This window comes from Odocoileus virginianus, chromosome 33, assembly GCF_023699985.2.
Source record: "Odocoileus virginianus isolate 20LAN1187 ecotype Illinois chromosome 33, Ovbor_1.2, whole genome shotgun sequence".
Lineage (NCBI taxonomy): Eukaryota > Metazoa > Chordata > Mammalia > Artiodactyla > Cervidae > Odocoileus > Odocoileus virginianus.
The window spans coordinates 6960775-6982610 of NC_069706.1; positions in this window are offsets into that span (position 1 = coordinate 6960775).

Below are 21836 nucleotides of genomic sequence, written 5' to 3' on the forward strand. Positions count from 1 at the left end.
TCTGTGCTCTCCTTCAGGGGATCTTCTCAACCCAAGGATCGAACCCGTGTCTCCTGCAGCTCCTTCATCGCAGTCATAGTCTTTAAAACTGAAGCCACTGGGGAGACCCACCTACTTCCTGGGCCTGTGTAAAGATTAAATGACTTCTCAGTTAGAAACTTGGTGCAGAGGAAGCATTTTATAAGTGTTTGTCATGACTGTTTCTTCCTTTATGGCTGTTTCTCCTTACCTCCAGCTCCTGGCGTGGTACCTGGGATAAAGTAGTGATTCAGTAAATGCCCGTCGGATGAATTCTGTTCTTTGCACATTTTATCTGCACTGGAAATTGCAGTAAAGTGGAACTTTCTTAATTGGCATCAATGGAGGTGGTAGAAAATGACCAATGCAAACTAATAGAATCACAGAATAATTGCCTCTTAGGGAATCGGCTTCAATGAATAGATAAGAATGACCTGCAATTCCCTGGCTTTTCTCCTTTTGTATGGAAAAGAGTGAATCCCAGGTGCTTCAGAATAATTTGTTCTCTTAAATAGTGTAAACATCTCCAGGACCATCTGTGTGCATTATTGATTTCCTCATTTAGGCCATTCTTTTAAGACATGCACAGGAGCCTCGAGCTGGAAAACCTTCAATTCCTAAAGTAAAGGTATCTGAGTGAACACTGCCTTCTTTTGCCCTTTCTGGGCCTGCCTTAACCAGCCACACTGACCACGTTTAGAAGGTGGCTTTGTGGTCCATCAAAGGACATAGAGAACAGACCTATGGGCATAGGCAGTGAGGGGAGGAGGAAGGAGAGGGTGGGATGAATGGAGAGAGTAGCGTGGAAACAGATGCGCTACCATGTGTAAAATAGATCCCCAGTGGGAATTTGCTCTGTGACTCAGGGAACTCAGAGTGGGGCTCTGTAACAACTAGAGGGTGGGAAGGGGTGGGAGGTGGAGGGAGTTTCAAGAGGGAGGGGACATATGTACACCTACGGGTGATTCATGTTGCCGTATGGCAGAAACCAGCACAGTATTGTAAAGCAATTATCCTTCAATTAAAAATAAATATTAAAAAAAAAGAAAGAAAGGTGCTTTCTTACCTGGGCGTTGAAACTGACAAGGAGGTGACAGTCCCTCACAGATGATGGTTCTGGCCCCTGATGCCTGGCCATAAATCTAGTCTTCCCTATTGACCAGCTGTATAACCTTGGAAAAAATTACTGAATCCCTGCCTGCCTCAGTTTTCTCATCTATAAAATGGAACTAATCATGGTTTCTACCTTAAAGGGTGGGTATAAGCTAATACATGGCAAGTATCAAGCACAATGTCTATGCTTATACTAAGCATTCAATCTATGCCAGCAGTTATTATGCCTAAAACAAATAAACATATTACTAATACATAAACCAGTGAATAAAAATAGAAGTCATTGAAAAAGGTCAAGCCTCACTTCTAATACATACTTATTAGACAAGTGTCTCTGAGCAAGTTATATAACACTGATCATTCATTTGATTTGACATTATATGATCATTCATTCAATGATACAGTAATACTTATTGGGAAAGGTCGTCAGGAGAATTAAACAGCACAGGTACAAGTGCTGACTAAGATGCACGAAATGGGAGCTCTCCACATTAGGAATATATGAACTTATGTGAAGTTTACAGATTGCTTTAAACTTCAGTCATTTTACAAAGGAAATGCACCCCTCAAAACAAGTGATATAAACACTGAAGGACAGTGTACACACATAACAGGACCTGGTGAACATCTACAGAGAGCAGAGCAAATGCCTAAATGCAGGAGCAAGCTTTATCCCTCCTTTTGCCGCAGAGGTAGGTTAGGAGGAAGCTGGTCTTTTGGAAATTGACAAGGATGACACAGATGCTGAAAAGTGCAAGGAATTCCTGTATGTGTGCTCAGTCGTATCTGACTCTTTGCAACCCCATGGACTGAAGCCTGCCAGGCTCCTCTGTCCATGGAATTTCCCAGGTAGGAATACTGGAATGGGTTGCCATTTCTTTCTCCAGGGAATCTTCCGCAACCAGGAATAGAACCTGTATCTCCTGCATTACAGGCAGATTCTTTACTGCTCAGCCACCGGGGAAGCCCAGAGGGATCCTGGCAGCTGCTGCTAAGTCGTTTGAGTCATGTCCGACTCCTTGCGACCCTATGGACAATAATCCACCAGGCTCCTCTGTCCATGAGATTCTCCAGGCAAGAATACTGGAGTGGGTTGCCATTTCCTTCTCCAGAGGATCTTCCCAACCCAGAGATTAAACCCATGTCTCTTACATCTCCTGTATTGGCAGGCAGGTTCTTTATCAGTAGCGCCTCCTGGGAAGTCCATGGAATACTTCAATTCAGTTCAGTCGCTCAGTCATGTCTGACTCTTTGCAACCCCATGAATCGCAGCACGCCAGGCCTCCTTGTCCATCACCAACTCCCGGAGTTTACTCAAACTCATGTCCATCGAGTCGGTGATGCTATCCAGCCATCTCATCCTCTGTTGTCCCCTTCTCCTCCTGCCCCCAATCCCTCCCAGCATCAGGGTCTTTTCCAATGAGTTAACTCTTTGCATGAGGTAGCCAACCAAATATTACTGTTTAGCAGGAGCACCAAGGCTGGGATGGGTGGGAGAAAAGACTGCCAAAGACGATAAAGGGAAGTGTTTATAAGAATTGGCTGGGGAAGCCACCACAATGTTTATGGAAAACAACAAATCTTATCCTCAGTTTTCAAGTGAGGAGACTGAGGTGCAGACATACTAAGGACCCACATGGGTCACTCTTATAGCAAACGCCTGAATCTAAGTCAGTCCACTTCCGTTCTGGTGTTGCAGCCACCTTTCTTCTCCCCCTTACTCCTTCCACAAGACTTTGCATGTATGGTCTCCACCCCTTGGATATGCCTCCTCATTTCCCCTCACATCCTTCAATTAACTAAACCCTGTCAACTCTAGCCACTTCTTCAAGGATCTGAGCCCCCAGCCAAGTCAAATCCCTCTCTTACACATCCTGCTGGTGACTGCAGCCATGAAATTAAAAGATACTTGCTCCTTGTAAGAAATGCTATGACAAACCTTAACAGCATGTTTAAAAGCAGTGACATCACTTTGCCAGCAAACATGAGTTTGCTATGCAGGAAAAAAGCTAGGGTTTTCCCAGTAGTCATGTAAGAGTTGGACCATAGAAAAGGTTGAACGCCAAAGAACTGATGCTTTCAAACTGTGGTGCTGGAGAAGACTCTTGAGAGTCCCTTGGACTGCAAGGAGATCAAACCATTCATTCCTAAAGGACATCAACCCTGAATAGTCATTGCAAGGACTGATGCTGAAGCTCCAATGCTTTGGCCACCTGATGCAAAGAGCTGACTCACTGGAAAAGACCTTGATGCTGGGGAAGATTAAAGGCAGGAGGGGAAGGGGGAAACAGAGGATGAGATGGTTGGATGGCATCACTGAGTCAATGGACATGAGTTTGAGCAATGTCTGGGAGATAGTGAAGGCCAGGGAAGCCTGGTGTACTGCAGTCCATGGGGTTGCAAAGAGTCAGACATGATTTAGTGACTGAATAGCAGCAACACATCCTGAAAGCCACAGTCCTTGTACTAGAGTTCTTGTCACAGTTGCAATTTTTTATTTATCTGTGTGATTATCTGATGGATGTGTGTCTCCCACCAGGCAGTAGTCTCTTGAAGGTTGGGACCCTGCTAGTTCTCAGCATGCCTGGCCCATAAAATGCATTCGATAAATGTGTATGAAATGAACAAACAGAGGAATGAATGAATGAGTGATTACAATACCTGTGCAGATGATTAGGAGAAAGAAATCAGAAACCAAGACACTGAACCCCCCGTCGAGATCTTTGTCAGTGCTCAGCATATATGCTGGGGTGCTGGGGGTTGTTTCCTGGAACTCTGGGGGTTCATGCTGGGCCATGCTGGGGGCAGAAAGGAAATGTGTCTGACAGCTTCCTCCCCTGGGAAAAAGGGCCGGTGGGGTGGAGGGTAGGGGGAGAGGGGAGTCACAAACAATTTCTGCTTTAATTAGAGCTCTGTCGGCTTCAGTTAGCCTGGGTGTTTGTTCCCTTGTGTGTGTCAGGGAATTTGGAATGACCCCAAGCTTGTGAAATAATTAGTACAATAGTGCCGATCTAGCCATTTCTGAAAAGAGTAATTTACTCCCAGTGTAGCCTCCCGGCAGAGCCACTCATTAATCAAACCAGGTTGCGTACATCAAAGCGGGTCCCCCTTTCCACCACGGCATCCATCATCCAGGCGTTAGGAGCCACAGAAGCCTGAGCCAATATACAGCCTTTGCTGGGCTAAATCCACCTCCTGTTGTCACGGACTGCCCGGAGTGCAGACAGCGCAATAGCCGACTCTGAGGTGGGAGGGCAGGGCACCCTCCCCTCTGGGTTGTGGAAACCTCCCCCTGTTTGGGGCCCAACTCCCAAGACGGTTTTCAGCATGTATCACCTCCTTGACCATGAGGAACAAAGACCTCACCTTAGCTCTACTGATCACTCTTTATCACGTTCCCTCTTCTGCCTGTGTCTCCACGGGTGGTATTTTTCATGCATCTGAAAGAAAGGGGTTTTCCTGGTGTCTCAGACAATAAGGAATCTGCCCACAACGCAGGAGGCCCCGGGCTCAATCCCTCGGTGGGGAAGATCCCATGGAGAAGGGAATGGATACACAGGTGATCTTGCTTGTTTACTCTTTCTTTTCTGTCTCTGTCCCTAGAGTATATAAACATCAAGAGAAAAAGAGCCTTGTCATCTTCACCACTTCAACCCCTGAGCATGAGCACGGCAGGGCTTGGCAACAGAAAACATTTAACAAATCGTTTCTGAATAAGAGAATGAGTGACTTTGCAGGTTTCTCAGCGCTCTTAGCCAAAGGTGACACTTCATCCCTACAGTCCATTACCTGAAATTCTGTTGGCCCTCCTAACATCCTCTCATGTAGCAGACATATTTGTTTACATTTCTCAGTTTCTCTATTGAATTGTTAGTTGCTTGTGTGAGTCATCTGCTGCTGTGTAACAAGTGAGTTCTAAACGAAAAGGCTTTAAACCATAGGAAACCATAGACACTTACTATCTCAGTGTGAGTCAGGCATCTGGGTGTGGCTTAAATGGACACTTTGATTCACAGTCTCTCATTAAGCTGCAATCAGTGTCATGGCCAGGACTGAGGTCTCATCCGAAGGCTCTACTGTGGACAGATCTGCTTCTAAACTCAGTGGGTATCATTGTTCCTCAAGGACTGTGGGACTGAGGGTCATAAGTCCTTGCTGGGTGGACCTCTTCAATGATGTCATGCTTCAATAAAGCATGCAAACTGAAAAGGCAATAGAAAGAGTCTTCCAGCAAGAGAGGAGACAGAATCTCTTGCAACCTAATAACAGAAATGACATCCCTCCACTTTAACACAACCTGTTGGTTAAAAGCAAGTAACTCAAGGGGAGAGCATTACACAAAGTCATGACTATCAGGTTACCAGGAAGTGAGGATGGTTGGGGGTCATCCCAGAGTTTGCCTATCATGAAATAAGGAAGAAACGGGCTCACATATAATCACTCCTTTCTGTTTAGCATATCTCCCAGTGGGAAATTATCCAGGTGCCTCTCAAGAGAGGAATATTGTCGTTCAGTTGCTAAATCATATCTGACTCTTTGTGGCCCCATGGACTGAAGCACCCCCGACTCCTCTGCCCTTTATGATCTCCCAGAGTTTGCTCAAACTCATGTCCATTGAGTCGGTAATGCTATCTAACCATCTTATCGTCTGCCATCCTCTTCTCCTTTTGTCTTCAATCTTTCCCAGCATCAGGGTCTTTTTCAGTGAGTCAGCCCTTTGCCTCAGTGACCAAAGTATTGGAGCTTCAGCTTCAACATCAGTCCTTCCAATGAATAATCAGGGTTGATTTTCTTTAGAATTAAGTTATTTGATCTCCTTGCTGTCTAAGGGACTCTCAAGAGTCTTCTCCAGCACCACAATTCAAATAGAGAAATAGTTGAAAGTAAATTATAGAACTTCAATTATAAGAGAATGTTGTTCATTGAGAAGTGAAAAGCAGGTAATAATTGGAAAGTGCACACTAATCCAAATTATGTAAACATACAAAAGAAAGATAAAAATAAATTAATGGTGAGGTGTTTCCAATCCAAGCAAAACATTACCAAAATTTGTTTTCTGAGAATGTTTATCAGCATGTTAGAAATGAAAACATTGGTGATTTCAGCCAGGAGATATTCCAGCCCCTTTCCTTGGTTGAAAATACCTCATATTAAGTTTATTTGATGCCTCCACCTTCCATCTTATTCTCAGCCCAATTGGGATTTAAAACACATTCAGCATTAGTCTGTTTTTGCTGTTTAACCAGGAAAAACAAAAAAGGAGATTCATAAATTATATGGACTCACTTTCATGTGAGATCATTTCTATTTGGTTCCTGAATGGATGGATATTTTTTCTTGTTGTTGGATTCTAGCTTGTTCCAAGAATCTGTTTAACTTTGTCCTCCCGTGTCCTCTCCTTTGGCTCCCACTGTCTTTTCATAGCCGGGTGTCTGATGACCATAATCGTGACTTATTTCTTCCTCTTATCTCCCTGCAGTCTACTTCAGAATTTGGCACAATGTGATGAAACAAATTGGAACCTGCCCGATTTCAGCCCTGTTGTAACTTCAGCCTGTGAGGTTTTAACTCCATTTTCCATAACCAAGTTAGAACTTAAGTTTACAGTGTTATCTGGCTCAACTACATAGTAGGAGCTTTCCATGTGTTTTTTTAAATGTTTTAAAATTAAATGAGGATGCTATACAATCTGTCTCAAGGGGGAAAGGGAAGAAGGTATCAAAATTATTAATCTACTCTTGTATACAGTCCTTCTTATGATTATTTATATTCTTTCTTTCACTTAATTCTCAGAGAGTCCCAATGATATAAGTATTAAAATACCCCACTCTACAGATACGAAAAGGTAAAATTCTGAGTGATTAAGCAACCTGCCCAAGTATTCTTTCCTAGGAGATCCCATGGACAGAAGAGCCTGGCAGGCTACAGTCCTGGGGTCAAAAAGCGTCAAGACATGACTGAGCAACTAACACTTTTCACTTTTTCACTGCTGGTAGACACAGCAGGGAAGCTGGTAACCCTCAGCTGGTGTTTCATCCACCATGTTGACCACTTTACTGAATGTTTCAAGCTTGTCTGTCAGCAGGTTTGATTCTACACTATGGAGTCAGTTTTGTTTAAAAAAGATGAATCCCAATGAAGAAATAAATGAGGACCATCCAAATGAGAACAAGCAAAGACTATTTATCCAGAGCTTGCTATAGCAAAGGAGTCGGCCACCATCATTTATGTTTGGCAGAGACTCCAAGGCAGGCAAGAGACGCTTTACAATGGGAAAAAAAGAAGGTTTTCAGCAGGGAGGTTTTTGGCATGGGGACGTGGAGGGAGGCTAACAAGACACAGGCATCCTTGTGATTGCCTGCTTGCATGCTCAGTGGCTCAGTCGTGTCCGACTCTCTGTGACCCCATGGACTGTAATCTGCCAGACTCTTCTGTCCATGGAGTTCTCCAGGTAAGACTACTGAAGCGGGTTTCCATTTCCTCCTCCAGGAGATTTTCCCAACCCAGGGATCCAACCCCAGTCTCCTGCACTGGTAGGTAGATTCTTTACCACGGAGCCATCAGGGAAGCCCCTCTCTGTGATTGGTTATGGGCAAATATTTTCTCTCTCCAGTTTTTCCTAAATAGAAAGTGGAATGAAAATTAGTGAGGACATCAGTTATTGATCAAGTATCAGCCATTTGGGGCCAGTTTCTACAATCATTTGGCTTCCTAGGCTGGTTGCTGGGGCTTTCCAGGTGGCACTAGTGGTAAAGAACCTGACTGCCAATGCTGGAGACTTAAGAGACTCAAGTTTGATCCCTGGGTTGGGAAGATTCCCTGGAGAAGGGCATGGCAACCCACTCCAGTATTCTTGCCTGGAGAATCCCATGGGCAGAGGAGCCTGGTGGGCTACAGTCCACAGGATCACAAACAGTCAAACACGACTGAAGGGACTTAGCAATCACACCGGCTGCTTGCTGCGGGTTGCAGATGCAAGTTCTATTTTTACTCATAATCTGGCCATTATTTCTTTGTATATTCAACATCTCATCAAAGAGATGTCTGCAGGCTTTGCAATTAGTTCTCTTCTTTTCCTTGTAAATTTCCCAAGCCTCGTGGGGTTACTTTCTATTGGAAGGGAGTTTGGTATTCTGGATAAAAACCCAGCCTGAGATTCAGAAGACTCTGGTTCATGTTTGGGAATCTTCCACTGATTTGTGGGATGCCTTTGGGCAAGTTTCTTTACTTGGATGGGTTTCAGCTGTACTTTGAGGATCTCATCTGTATGTACATCAGGGTATATAGTCATTACATCAATCATCTACAAGGGCCAGTATTAGCAGACACTGCAGACTCCAAATGGATAAGCTTTAACAAAGAAGGGGCAGGATTTATGAAAACCAGTAAAGCATGCTCCAGTTGCCTGGGGATAGTTGCAGAAGGAAATGTTACAAAGTTTAAGCCACAGGAGCAAATGAGGGAGGGTGTGAAAGTGTTGTCTGATAGGAGCTGTGGACTTCAGTAAGGGGACGGGACCGACCCACCATGTCCAACAGGAAGAGAATTGAGGAATACATACCCCAAGCTTGCCTGCCTGCTCAGTCGCTCAGTCTCATCCAACTCTTTTGACCCATGGACTATAGTTGCCGGTTTCCTCTGTCCATGGGATTGTCCAGTCAAGACTACTGAAGGGGGCTGTCATTTCCTCCTCCAGCGGATCTTCCCAACCCAAGGATTGAATCCATGTCTCTTACATCTCCTGCATTGGCAGCCGGGCTCTTCTCCACTAGAGCCATCTGAGCTTACTCTCCTCTAAACCTCAGCTCTCTCCTGCCATTTCCTCCCATCAGGCAAGCCCAGTTAGAAGCTAGAGATCAAGACAGCCAGTTCATATAATCCCTAGAGATCAACCCCCCAGCTCCTGAAGTAGAATGGAGAATAGAAATGCATACGTAGTCAGGAGGGGCTGGAATATAACCATTCACCAACTCAGGGGTTCATCTTGTACTACAATTATTAAAGAACTTTGTTCACAAAGAAGTGAACAATGACTTTCAAAGTGCTCTCACTGTCATCTTCTCATTCTTAGAACTTGATAGTAAGAGACACTGTTCTTTATTAAAAGAGTATAATGGAGTCACCACGACTTTCCCAAACACGACACAGTGATAACAAAACAGACCATTTATTGCTTATATTGTAGAAGCACATGGCATACATGCTTTCGTTTGACCATCACAATAAGCCAATGAGAGAGGGATGGTTGCTACTCCCATTTTACAAATCAGGAAACTAAGTCTTAGGGAGGTTGAGAAGCTCACTCTAGATCATAACATCCAGGCAAGGGTGCTGCCTGGTACCCAGAAGACACTCAGAAATACTAAGGGACCAGGGCAGAGAACTGAATCCTGATGTTTCAACTCCAGCACCCAAGTTCATAACCATTTTGCTATACTGCACCCCCCACCCCACTTAGTGAGAAATCCCCCAAAGGAGATGCTCTATGGTCATCCTGTGAGTGTCTGGGTGTTTTTTTTTTTTTTTTTTAATTAAAACAGCAATTTCTTTTCGACTCTGGAAGTCTTCCCTTGTGGTGTTCCTGGTTCTGTGTCCACTGCTGTTGAGCACTGGTGGTCATCGCCTCCTCCATGACAAACCTGTCAGGCTTTTGCAGGATGCACTGACGATAGAATCCAGGAGGAGGTCCCTGAGTTTTATTGTCTCACCTCCTTCCTTTTCATCTCCCACCCTCTACAGTCTGTTTCCTAAAACAAGCCCATCTTTCTCAAAAGCACTATCAGAGATGCTGTCAGTCGAGGAGAAGCACAAAAGATTTTGAAAGATGCAAGAAAAGACTCCCAGTGATGCTTACAGTCAAAGACCACATCATCCCAGGTTGAAGGGGGAAACACACCTGTGCGGTCTCTCTGCTTCCTCTCCTCTGAAATTCCTATTTCTAAGCTGGCCAACTAACATCTGCATATTACCAGGTAAATAAAACTTTGAGGAGAGCAGAACTACCCAATTAAGGGCGCCAGGTGAAAAGAAGGTGATAAAACGCTTCATTTCAGCAGGCATGTCTTTACGGAAACGCCAGAATCCGTTCACCAGTTGCATGTAAATGAGCTGTGCGGGTACCGTAATTACATCACCTAGCCGTCTTGCTCCAGCACGGAAGCTGATGGTTCTCTGGTCTGTGGACACCTTGAGGAAGGGGGCCCCCTCGACTCCCCCAAACCAAGAGGGTGTGATCCCAACAGGGGAAACTTAGCTCAGCCTCTGAGCTCACAAACTGTTCGTTATAATCCCCAAACTGTCACATCGTTCCCCCTAATGAGGGTGTACATCTTTGGCAGCCTCGGGACAGTAGTAACTTATTTCATGACACATCCTGGGAGTTTTATGTGCCTGCTCCATAAAAAAAGAAATGCGCCGTTTCCATAGCAATGCAGGGTCTTTCGGGCAGCCCCATTGTGACAGCAAGAGTCCCTGCGTTCTTCTGGGAACTGTTCTTTTTTTTTTTTTTTTTTCTGGAAGCTCTTAAATTGTCCCCCAAGCAGTCTCCTCTGCCCTCATTTCAGAGAGGACCAAATGGCACATTCCCAGGTTTTCCAGCCTGATGATTCAGCTTAGAAATTCTCAAAAGCGCTCAGAGCATCCATTACAGACCCTGGCAAACCTGAAGAAGAGGCTCTTCTCCACTCTTGGATTATGTGCTCAATCGTGTCTGACGCTGCAACTCTATAGGCTGTAGCCCACCACCCTCCTCTGTCCCTGGGATTTTCCAGGTGAGAATACTGAAGTAGGTTGCCACTTTCTCCTCCAGGGGATCTTCCCAACCCAGGGATTGAACACACATCTCCTGCCTCTCCTGCATTGCAGGAGGATTCTTGACTGCTGAGACATCCAGGAAGCACCCCCACCCGTTGGATTAGAATAGATACATTTCATTGTGTAATACCAAGCTTTTGCAATACAAAGAGTTGCAAGGAACAACACTTTTCAATGGCTGGTGATATCTTACGATGTCAATCTATGGCTTACAGAGTTGCAGTGGAAATGGGCTGGGGCAGTGGTTGGGGCAGAAAAGCCCAGTTCTGAGGCTGGTTCTGCTACCAGCTCTGGGCAAAGAATAAACACTCCATAGCCTTGCTTTGGTCATCCCACTGACTTGGGTAGGACAGGACCAACTTACCTCACTGGGTTGTTGAAATCATTAGATGGGATGATGCATGTAAAGAATAGTACCAGACTCTTTAAAAGTGACATATAAATGTTAGCTAGTATTTTCCCATCACCTTGACAGTCAGGTCCAACAAGGCCATTATCCTTCCAAACATCACTCAGTACTAGTAACTTTCCACTGGCCACCGGATGCAAAGAGCTGACTCACTGGATGCTTTCCTGATGCTGGGAAAGATTGAAGACAAAAGGAGAAGAGGTTGGCAGAGGGTGAGATGGTTAGACAGCATCACTGCGCTGTCTCTACCAGCTCAATGGACATGAATATGAGCAAACTCCAGGTGACAGTGAAGGACAGGGAAGCCTGACATACTGCAGTCCATGGGGTCACAAGTCAGAGAAGACTTAGCGACTAAACAACAACAAATGTGTGTGTGTGTGTGTGTGTGTGTGTGTGTGTGTGTGTGTGTGTGAAGGATCTGCCTGCAATGCAGGAGATATGGGTTTGATCCCTGAGTTGGGAAGATCCCCTGGAGAAATTTCCCTTGCCTGGGAAATCCCATGGACAGAAGAGCCTAGCGGGCTGCAGTCCATGGGGCTCCTGAAGAGTCAGACACAACTAAGCAAAAATGCACACATGCATGCAGTCCATGACACAGAGCCACCATGGGTTCAGGCAAGTCTCCTTCTGGCTTTCTTCATGTATGCCCTTTATTATCAGCCCCCAGCCCCACTTTTGGCAATCATGCTCCTGGGTCCACTATGTAACCTTTCCTTTGTGGCCCTGTCTGTTGCATATTTAGGGTTTATGCACCATTTTAATTGCACACATGGTCCAGGTTATGCCTTTCATTCTGTGCCTTTCTTCTTTGTACCCAGTGCTATGTTTTTGGGTGCCGTGTTGCTCCCCAAATACCTGCTCATCATCCTAAAGACTCACAGGGTTCCACAGTGTGCATGCCCCCTGCTTACTTATCCCTCCCCCAGGGACCAGACCCACTTGGCTTCCTGCCCCCACCTTGCAATATCACAGGAAATATCCCTGCTCATAACCTCTAGGAGCCCAGTGGAGAATCCCTTCAAGATACAAGCCCAGAAATGCATTTATCAGGAAGTGGGCCATGTATATTTCCATTTTAACTGACCAAGTGCTGCCAAACTGTCTTCAGAATGTCTGCATCAATCCACAATCCTAGGCCAATGTTTCCTATGTCTATTTTAATACTGGGGGCCTTGGGGATTTCTTTGAGAATCTGATGAGACACTTGAAAACTTTTTCCTAGAAAAAGTAAGTCTTATCACAATAATCATTAATATTTCTTTAGCGAAACAATATTAATATTTATTTATCCACATATATGTATTAGTTCATTTAATTTTCACAACAACTTATAGAGGTACATATTACTGTTTTTAATTGAGATAACATATATTCCATTAACCATCCTAGAGTGTACAATTCAGTGGCATTGAATGCATTCACAATGTTGTAGAACTATCACATCTCTGTAGTTTCAAATTTTTTTAATTTCCTTTGATTTTTCCCAGCTTTATTGAGATATAATTGATACTTAAGAGTGTGTAAGTTGAAAGTGCTGATTCCATATATTTACAAATTGCAAAAATGATTACTACAATAGTACAAGCTACCAACTCCATCCCAGGTGAGAACTCTGTCTTCTTCAAATAATCATTCCCATTTCCCCACCTCCACTCCCCAAGGGGCAACCAAGAATCTGCTTTCTGCCTCTATGGATTTGACAATTCTGGACATTTCATACAAAAGGACTCATACAATATGCAACATTTTGTGTCTTACTTTTTAACTCAGCATATTTTCAAGGTCCATCCATGTAGTAGCATTTGACAAAGATATTTCATTTCTTTTATGGCTGAATAGTATTCCATTTTAAGTATATACCATAAAATGAAATAAACATTCATTTATAGGTTTCTGTGTGGACATATGTTTTCATTTCCCTAGGAGTGAAACTGTTGATCATAAGGTAATGCTATGTTTAACTTTTTAAGGAACCACCAAACTCTTTTCCACAGTGGGCATACCATTGTACATTCCCACCAACAATGTCCTTGAGTTCTATTCCTCCATGTTCTTTTGAACACTTGCTATTTTCTGATTTTCTATTGTTGTTATAGCCATCCTAGTGAGTGTGAAGTAGTAGCTTATTGTGGTTTGATTTGCATTTTCTTTTTTTAAATTGAAGTGTAATTGATTTACAGTATTATGTTAGTTTCAGGTATACAGCAAAGTGATTTGGTTTTATAAGACCCATATATATATATATATGCTCTCCCGGTGGCTCAGTAGTAAAAATATCCACCTACCAATGTAGTATTCTGATCCCTGGGGCAGGAAGATCCCCTGGAGAAGGAAATGGCAACCCACTCCAGTATTCTTGCCCGGAAAATCCCATGGACAGAGGAGCCTGGCAGACTACAGTCCACAAGGTCACAAAGAGTAAATCAGTCACAACCCAGGAACAAAACAGGAACAAGTATATACATATCTATACTCTTTATGTATATATATTCTTTTTTGTTCTACTCTATTATTGATTTTATGGCATATTGGACATAGTTCCATGTGTTATACAGTAAATCCTCATTGTTTATCTATTTTATATATGGGAGTGTGCATCTGTTAGTTCCATATTCTTTATCCCTCCTCACCTCATTAGCATTTTCTTAATGAACAGTGACTTGAAACATCTTTTCATAGGCTTTTGCCCTTTTGCTTTACTTCTTTAAAGAAGTACCTATTCAGGTCCAGAGGAAGATATCACTATGAACATCACTTTATAAATTAAGGAACTGAGACCAAAATGAGTTGGGAATGGAGATGAGCAGATAGCAGAATTACTGGATAGAAATGCCCCTCTTTGCATTAGGTTTGTGGGGAGGGAGTTACTGAACACTTTCCCCCCCAAGATTCTGTAGATTTCATGCTCAGAATTCTGCCTGGGACAGTGAGTCTAGGACAAGGTGTGATTCTCAGTAAAAACTCGGGTAAATAAATGAAGCAACTACAAGTCCCTTCTTTCCTCATGGCTCAGATGGTAAAGAATCTGCCTGCAATGTAGGAGACCTGGGTTTGATCCCTGGGGTGGGGAGATCCCCTGGAGAAAGGAACGGCTACCCACTCCAATGTTCTTCCCTGGAGAATCCCATGGACAGAGGAGCCTAGTGGCCCAGAGTCCATGAGGTCACAACTGAGTCAGACACAATTGAGGGACTAACACACACACACACAAGTCCCTTCAGAGTTCCCTTTGCCTCAAAAGAAACAAGCTTATCACACAAGGATTCATAATCCAGCTTCAGCTTCTGTGTATACCCCAGGATATCTTCAGATATCCTGCAAGCAGAAGCCACCTTCCTGGTACCTTAAGGGCACCCAGTGGAAGCCTGACTGTCTAGTCTGGGTTGTTATTACATCTGGATCAATTCTTAATCTTTCAGTTTAGCTTTGAGCAACTTGGTGACCTCTGACAGATCAGCATAAATCATTCCATCCAGACTGGGTGACAGATAACTCACCAGCTGTGGTCCCATGACATTTGCGACTTACTTTGAAGGCCAGCCCTCCTCTAAAAGTGGGGTAGAGTTCTCAGTCGAGACTGGTTCAAAGGCAGGCAGATTCCACAGCTTTAGTTAAAGGTGAAATCAGCAATAGCGTGTCAACTCTGTCTTTGCTCTAGGTAGAAAGAGACCATGCTTTTCATCCACTGACAAAGCACCTTGGTGCTGGGAGTCACTTTCTGGGATGCCATAAGTCTGATCTACATTATTGATCTAGTTCAGAATTTGTGCTTTTTGAATTCAGAGAGGCAGGCAGTGAAAAGTGGAAAAAGGAGAAATGCATATTGGGTTGGCTAAAATATTTGTTTGGGTTTTTCTGTAAGACGTTACAGGAAAACCTGAGCAGACTTTTTGGCCAACACAGTATTTAGTAATCACTTCCTATGGGCTGGGCTTCCCTGGTGGCTCAGATGGTAAAGCATCTGCTTGCAATGCAAGAGAACTGTGTTCAATCCCTGGGTCAGAAAGATCCCTTGGAGAACAGAATGGTTACCAACCCCTTTATTCTTTCCCGAAGAATTCCATGAACAGAGGAGCCTGGTAGGCTACAGTCCATGGGGTTGCAAAGATTTGCACAGACTGAGCAACTAACACTTTCACTTTTCCTATGGATTAAGCAGTGGGATCAACACCATCACATAATAAACCATTTACTCTCTCATTTAATCATCACCAGCAATCTCTTGAAGCAGTGATTACTGTCAGCATTATTTTACAGGGAGGAATTTTAGTTCCAAGAGTTAAATGACCTTATGGAGGTCATAGGGTGAGTAAGGACTGAGTTGAAAATCCAAATCTGGCAGATTTTCATTGCTATACCCTTTCTCATCTCAAAAATCTCAGTAAGTCTTTATGTTCTACCTCACCCTTCCCAGGAGTTTCTCCCTCCAAATACATGGAAGATTGGGGAAAAGCTCTGTGGTTGAAGAAACCCAAGGTAAGGTATGGCCAGAGCTAATACGTCAGTGTAAACTGCTTCAACTCACTGCATCGGTTTTCTCATCTGGGGAAAATGGAATCATTGTGAGGATAGTCTGTGTTATGAGAATTGAGTACAGTTTGAAAATTAAGTGTCTTGTTAAAAATTTTTCTGTTGAGTTATTCACATTTTCAAGAAGGTTCTTAAAGATGACATAACTTTAAGACCAAAAAGGATACTTATTTAATGTGAAATTTTAGAGACTGGAACAGTTCCTTAAGCATATCATGAAAAAGCACCTTAAATTACATCTCATGGGTAGCCTCACATAATACAAGGGAAGACACATGGTAAGATTGGCAAGGACCTAGTCACTGAAGAGAAAATATTCATAGTTTGTCTTGTAGGTAATCTAATACCATCTTCAGGAAAAAAGCAACTGAAGTCTCAGCGTTCTATCTGCCAGGACTCTATCAGTGGAAAAGATAGTCTGATTTCTGATTTATTTATTTTGAAAGTTATTCTATCATTCTGACTCCGGCAAAGAGAAGGCTCTTTTTGGCCAATGAGGGCTAAAAGAACTTGGTCAATGGTAAATTGATCTGTCCGTGATGTCTCATCAAATCCTCAGTTGGATTTGATGCAAGCAGGATGGAGAAAGTTCAGCAAAGCTTCATTCTTCTGATGCGGAATCATGGCCCAACTTTTATTTTCTCTTCTATTTATAAAAACTTTTATTTCTCCTTATACCACTTTCTCCTGATTTGAAATGAAATATTTGAGTCAATCAGTCAATCAGCAAACCAATCAGTCTGCAGGGAAATGGTGTTGTGTCCTTGTAGCAGAAATAGGTGTATTAATAATAGCATTGGTGGTGACAGGAATTGTAGTTGTAGCAACATACTAACTTTGCTGGAGTGCTTACTGTATGCCAGGCACCATTTTAATCCTTTTTATTCTTACAACCATCCTATGATATATGACACGATTAATTATTCATTTTCCAGATGAAGAACTTCAGGTATAAGAGGTGAGGTGGTTTGCCCAAGATCACAAAGCTACTAAGTGAAGGAACTTGGACCTGAACCCAGGCATTCTGACTCCAGAGCCCTTGCTCCTGGGCATGACATTATTCTGTTAATAACAGGAGCGACCACAGCTTACTTTTACTAAGTGCTTATTGTGTGCCTGATTCTTTCTTTTCTATACCTACAATGTCAACTTACCCCTCCTGGACAATAACAAGGGATGTCAAGAGCTCATATTGCAGCAGCCTCATCTGTTGCCCCAGCCCCATGCCAACCCACTGATCCACATGATATTGAGGTCTGTTGCTCTTCAATCCAAAATCCCTTCCAGGTAACAATGTGGATTTCAGAACAAGCAGGGTGACAGGATTCATGAACAACGAATCTATTGGCACTGAGTCAGATCAGTCTTCATCCAAAACCACAGGATGCTCATTAGCATCTGTATCAATATGGTTTCATGGATGTTTATCTTATTTTCTGGGTTAAAATCCAATATTATCATTATTTGGTTTTGCTGCTTAAATAATTTTAACTTAATGATGGTTAGAAGGCATCACCAACTCAATGGACATGAGTTTGAGCAAACTCCAGAAGATAGTGAAGGACAGGGAAGCCTGGTGTGCTGCAGCTCATGGGATCACAAAGAAAAAGACATGGTTTAGTGCTGAACAAACAAAACAGAGGAACTAAATACTCTATCAGGTAGACTCTTAGATCCCTTTGGCATGCCTTCATCCTTTTATCTTCTCGTTCTTCTTCTTCTTTGCATTTCCTTACTTTCTGGTGCTACAAGATGCTTCAGGTTCAATTTTTGTTATCTCTGGCCCATCTCTAGATTCAGGCATTTCCCTAAGGAAATGGATAATGGAATTTAGAAAACAATATCTGAGCCTTAGCTATATTTTAATGAGTTTATTTCTAGCAACAGTCCCAGCTATAGTTTCCTTCTCCAATAAAATTACTGTCTAAAACATTACCCAACACTAGACCTGGGGCTAATCTTTTTATGTAAATGCATACATTGTCTCATTCAATCCTTAACAAATCCTAAAAGGTAGACCCTAGTGCACATCCCCATTTTAGCAATGGAAAAAGCAAAAGCCCAGAGGAGTTCATTACTTTTGGCACAGCCACACAGCTGGAAATTGGTGGGGTTGAGTTGGAAGACAGGTCTGAGTCTAGACTCATCAATCTTGCCCTCCCCCTGTGCCTTGAGATCTAAGAGGAGTGAATTTGAAGTCAGACCAACCCAAGATCAAATTCTATCATTTCCTAGCAGTGCGATCCCTCTGAATGTCCTCATGTGCAACATGGCATTAATAAAACCTATTTTCACAGGTTGCTGTTAGCATTAGAGTGTACATGTATTGCATACCTAGTACCAAGTACTTACCATTTATGAGGACCTGCCATTCCTGTTAGACTTGGGTAAATGAATATATTCTGGGATCAATATTTTAATTCAAATGCTGGATCCACTGCATCTAGCTGCTTCTGTCTTTATGCCTCTATTTTCTCTTCTGAAAAGGAAGGCATTTTGTAGGTGGGATTACAACGGGCACCCAATGCAATAACATCTATAAAGCATTTACTACAAGTGTCTGATGCATAAGAAGAACTCAAGGAACATGGATTGTTATCAGTATTATCACTTGATCCCCAACATCCCAAAAAGCGCCTGGCTAGATGTGCTTGGATGAATGCATTTGAATGAACACTAGGCTCAGCAAAGGTAACCCACAGCACATTCCTTTCAATTCAGGATTAATATATGCATTCTGCCCATCTCTCTGGATGCCTCCCTGCTGGTCCATTCACCTGGTTGCTCCATTCCTCATCTTCCTCGGAATGTGTCTCCATGTAGTATCCCCGTGAAGAGGACTCTGTTGTGATGGATGGTTCTGTTGGAACTGCAGGGCGTTGACAAACGCTAGCTTCATACATCACAGGGCCATCAGGACTGGCACTTTGATAATGTATTATGTGAATACATCGTCAGAATCCTGTCACCCTGGTGACAGATTCATCAACAGACAGGGCTGTCACGAGAAGGAAGGATAAGAGAGTGTAGGAGGAAGGGAAATCCTCTGCTTGATGAGGAGGAGGTCTTCACAATGAGATACAGAGCGTCCCAATTCATCCGGCTGATAAATGCTAAGAGTGTCCTGGGGGTGGGAAAGATGGCAGGGTACCACAATGGATGGATGATTAGTCTGAAGACCTGGAGCCTTGGGGTCCAGTCATGACTCATCTTATGACTCCTACTAAGCCCTCATGACCTTCTCTCATCAACAAAGTTAGCATGTTACAGAATACTGCTGAAATGTGAGGCACAGTATTGATGGGCTTTACATCAATGATCTTATTTAATTGACAAAATTACCACATTCTATAGCCATCACTGGGCTTCCCTGGTGGCTCAGTGGAAAAGAATCCACCTGCAGTGCAGGAGATGTGAGAGATGTGAGTTCGATCCCTGGATAGGGAAGATCCCCTAGAGAAAGAAATGGCAACCCATCCCAGTATTCTTCCCTGGGAAATCCCATGGAAAGAGGAGTCTGGAAGGCTATAGCACATGGGGTTGCAAAAGAGTTGGACACGACTTAGTGACTAAACAACAACATGGGCATTACTAAAATTATCCTCAGTATTCATATAGGAAACTGAGGCTGGAAGTGTTTAAATAACCTACCCAAGAGCAAGTATGTGGGACATATTCAAACACCAGCTGTCAGACTTCCAATCCTGTAGGCTAAATCACCATGTTACTATGACCCACCCCTTACATAAATTAAGGGACTCTATGAAGGCTTGATCTCCTTATGACCAGTGTACAAGTCCACCCTGAGTACTACTAACTATTGAACTACAAAGCTCGTTGGCTGTACCTCAGAGTTTTAAAAATAAGCAGACTCTTTAAAACCCTGAATTCTTTCCTTTTAAGTTGTTTTATTTTACAGTGGAGTATAGCTGATTAACAATGTCGTGATAGTTTCAGGTATACAGCGAGGGACTGAAATTCCAAGGGACTGAAAGGGACTCAGCCATACATACACAGGTATCCATCCCCCCTCCCCAAACTCCTCTCCCTTCCAGACTGCCACATATTGAGTAGAGTTCCCTGTGCTAGACAGTAGGACCTTCTTGGTTATCCATTTTAAATATAGCAGAGTGTACACATCCATCCCAAACTTCCTAAATAGCCATTCCTCCACCCTTCCCTTCTGGCAATCATAAGTTTGGAAAACCCTAAATTCTTCGACATTTTTTATGAAGAATTTTCCTGCAAATAGGAGGAATTCCTAAGTCAACATTCTAGAATGGTATTATTACAAACTCTTGGAATATCATCATCAGCAAACTCTCCCTAGCTTTCATGTCTGGTGTTGAATACCAATGGCGATGTAGACAGGGCACATTATAGGACTTGAGGGAAATAAACTTACAGTGTTCAAACTTCTCACCTCCCCAGGGATTTACACAGCCAACCGGTTTGCTCCTACCCAGAACCAAATCTGGTGTGTCCAACTGCAATAGATACAAGACAATAAATGACTTAGAGCAACCTTCATGATGTAGCTACTTACACATGAGGGATAGAAGTGGCAGAAATCTGTATTACCTGCAGGAAAATCATGGAACTCGAAATCAGAACACTTGGCTTATTGACTTGCTAGCCCTGTAACTTTAGGCAAAACATTTTTGTTTCTCATCAGTCTCCTAACCTTTAAAAAGGAAATCTCTAAGCTGAACCATCGCTGAGGTTTCCTCCCATTCTGCATCCTGTGATTCTCTGAACATTATGCTCTACACTCTAAACTCACCTCATTTGCAAGTTTCAAGACTACAACAAAGGCTACCAAAACACTAGTGGAACGAAGTACCTAACCCATCAAGTTGCAGCCACTAGCATGCGCAAAGTGAAAATGCTAACTCCGTGGATTTGGATATTCACCCTGTAATGGTGAGATTTAATTTCAGCAGAGAGCTTCTATCTCACATAATGGTGTATCATTGCACTATGTTTTACTTCCCTTAGCAAATAAAGTATACAGGGGAAAAAAATTGAAAAGAACATACATTGTTTTATTGTCTTGTGAAATGTCTGGGTTTCAAGCCAATAGAATGCCTTAATGCTCAAGTTCTCCAGGGTGATACAAAGTGCAGTGCATCTCTGTTTGGGAAGCTAAATTTAATAAACAGAGTAATCCCCTGGCAGACCCCGGGATTTTTCTAATATCCTGATGGTGTCAAGGGAGAAGGGCTTGAGATGTGAAAACCAGCATAAGACCTTACAACCAAGACTTACTAGAAGCAATCACCCTTTAATTGAGGCATCCGCTTTTGCATGTTGTGGTGCTGAATTGGAAATCACATTAATGGTGTGTGTGCTGTTCATGAGCCCTGGGGCGGGTGCTGTCCACAAGCCATGGTGTTGAATCAGAAGCCTCTAAATCTGGTGTTGCACAGCCCAGTCTTATGTCACAAAGATCTCCATCTTTTCTCAGCTATAAAGGCATCTTTATCCTGTACCCCTTTGGGGTATTTTAAATATACGCTGGTAGTCTCACTGGAGCACTGGCTGCGTGGCGCTGGAGTGACTTTAAAGAGATATCTCACATAAAAGTGCAAAGAAGAAGCCCCAGCAAGATGATAGGAGGGGCGAAATCGCATTTAGAATCAAACCGCATACCCTCCAGAGACGGTCAGAGGGCTCAAACAAACCTTGTGTTCACCAGGACCCAGGGACCCCAAAGAAACTGATACAGAATGGTGTTTGAGTGTCTGCTGAGAAGGTAGGGATCAGCAGTAGTCTGCCGCAGGGGCAGGGGCTCTGGGTGCAGCAGACCTGGGTATGGCATAAGCCCTCTTGGAGGAGGTCACCATTAACCCCACCATAGAGCTGCCAGAACTTACACAGGACTGGGGAAACAGACTCTTGGAGGGCACAAACAGAACCTTGTGCACCAGGACCCAGGAGAAGGGAGCAG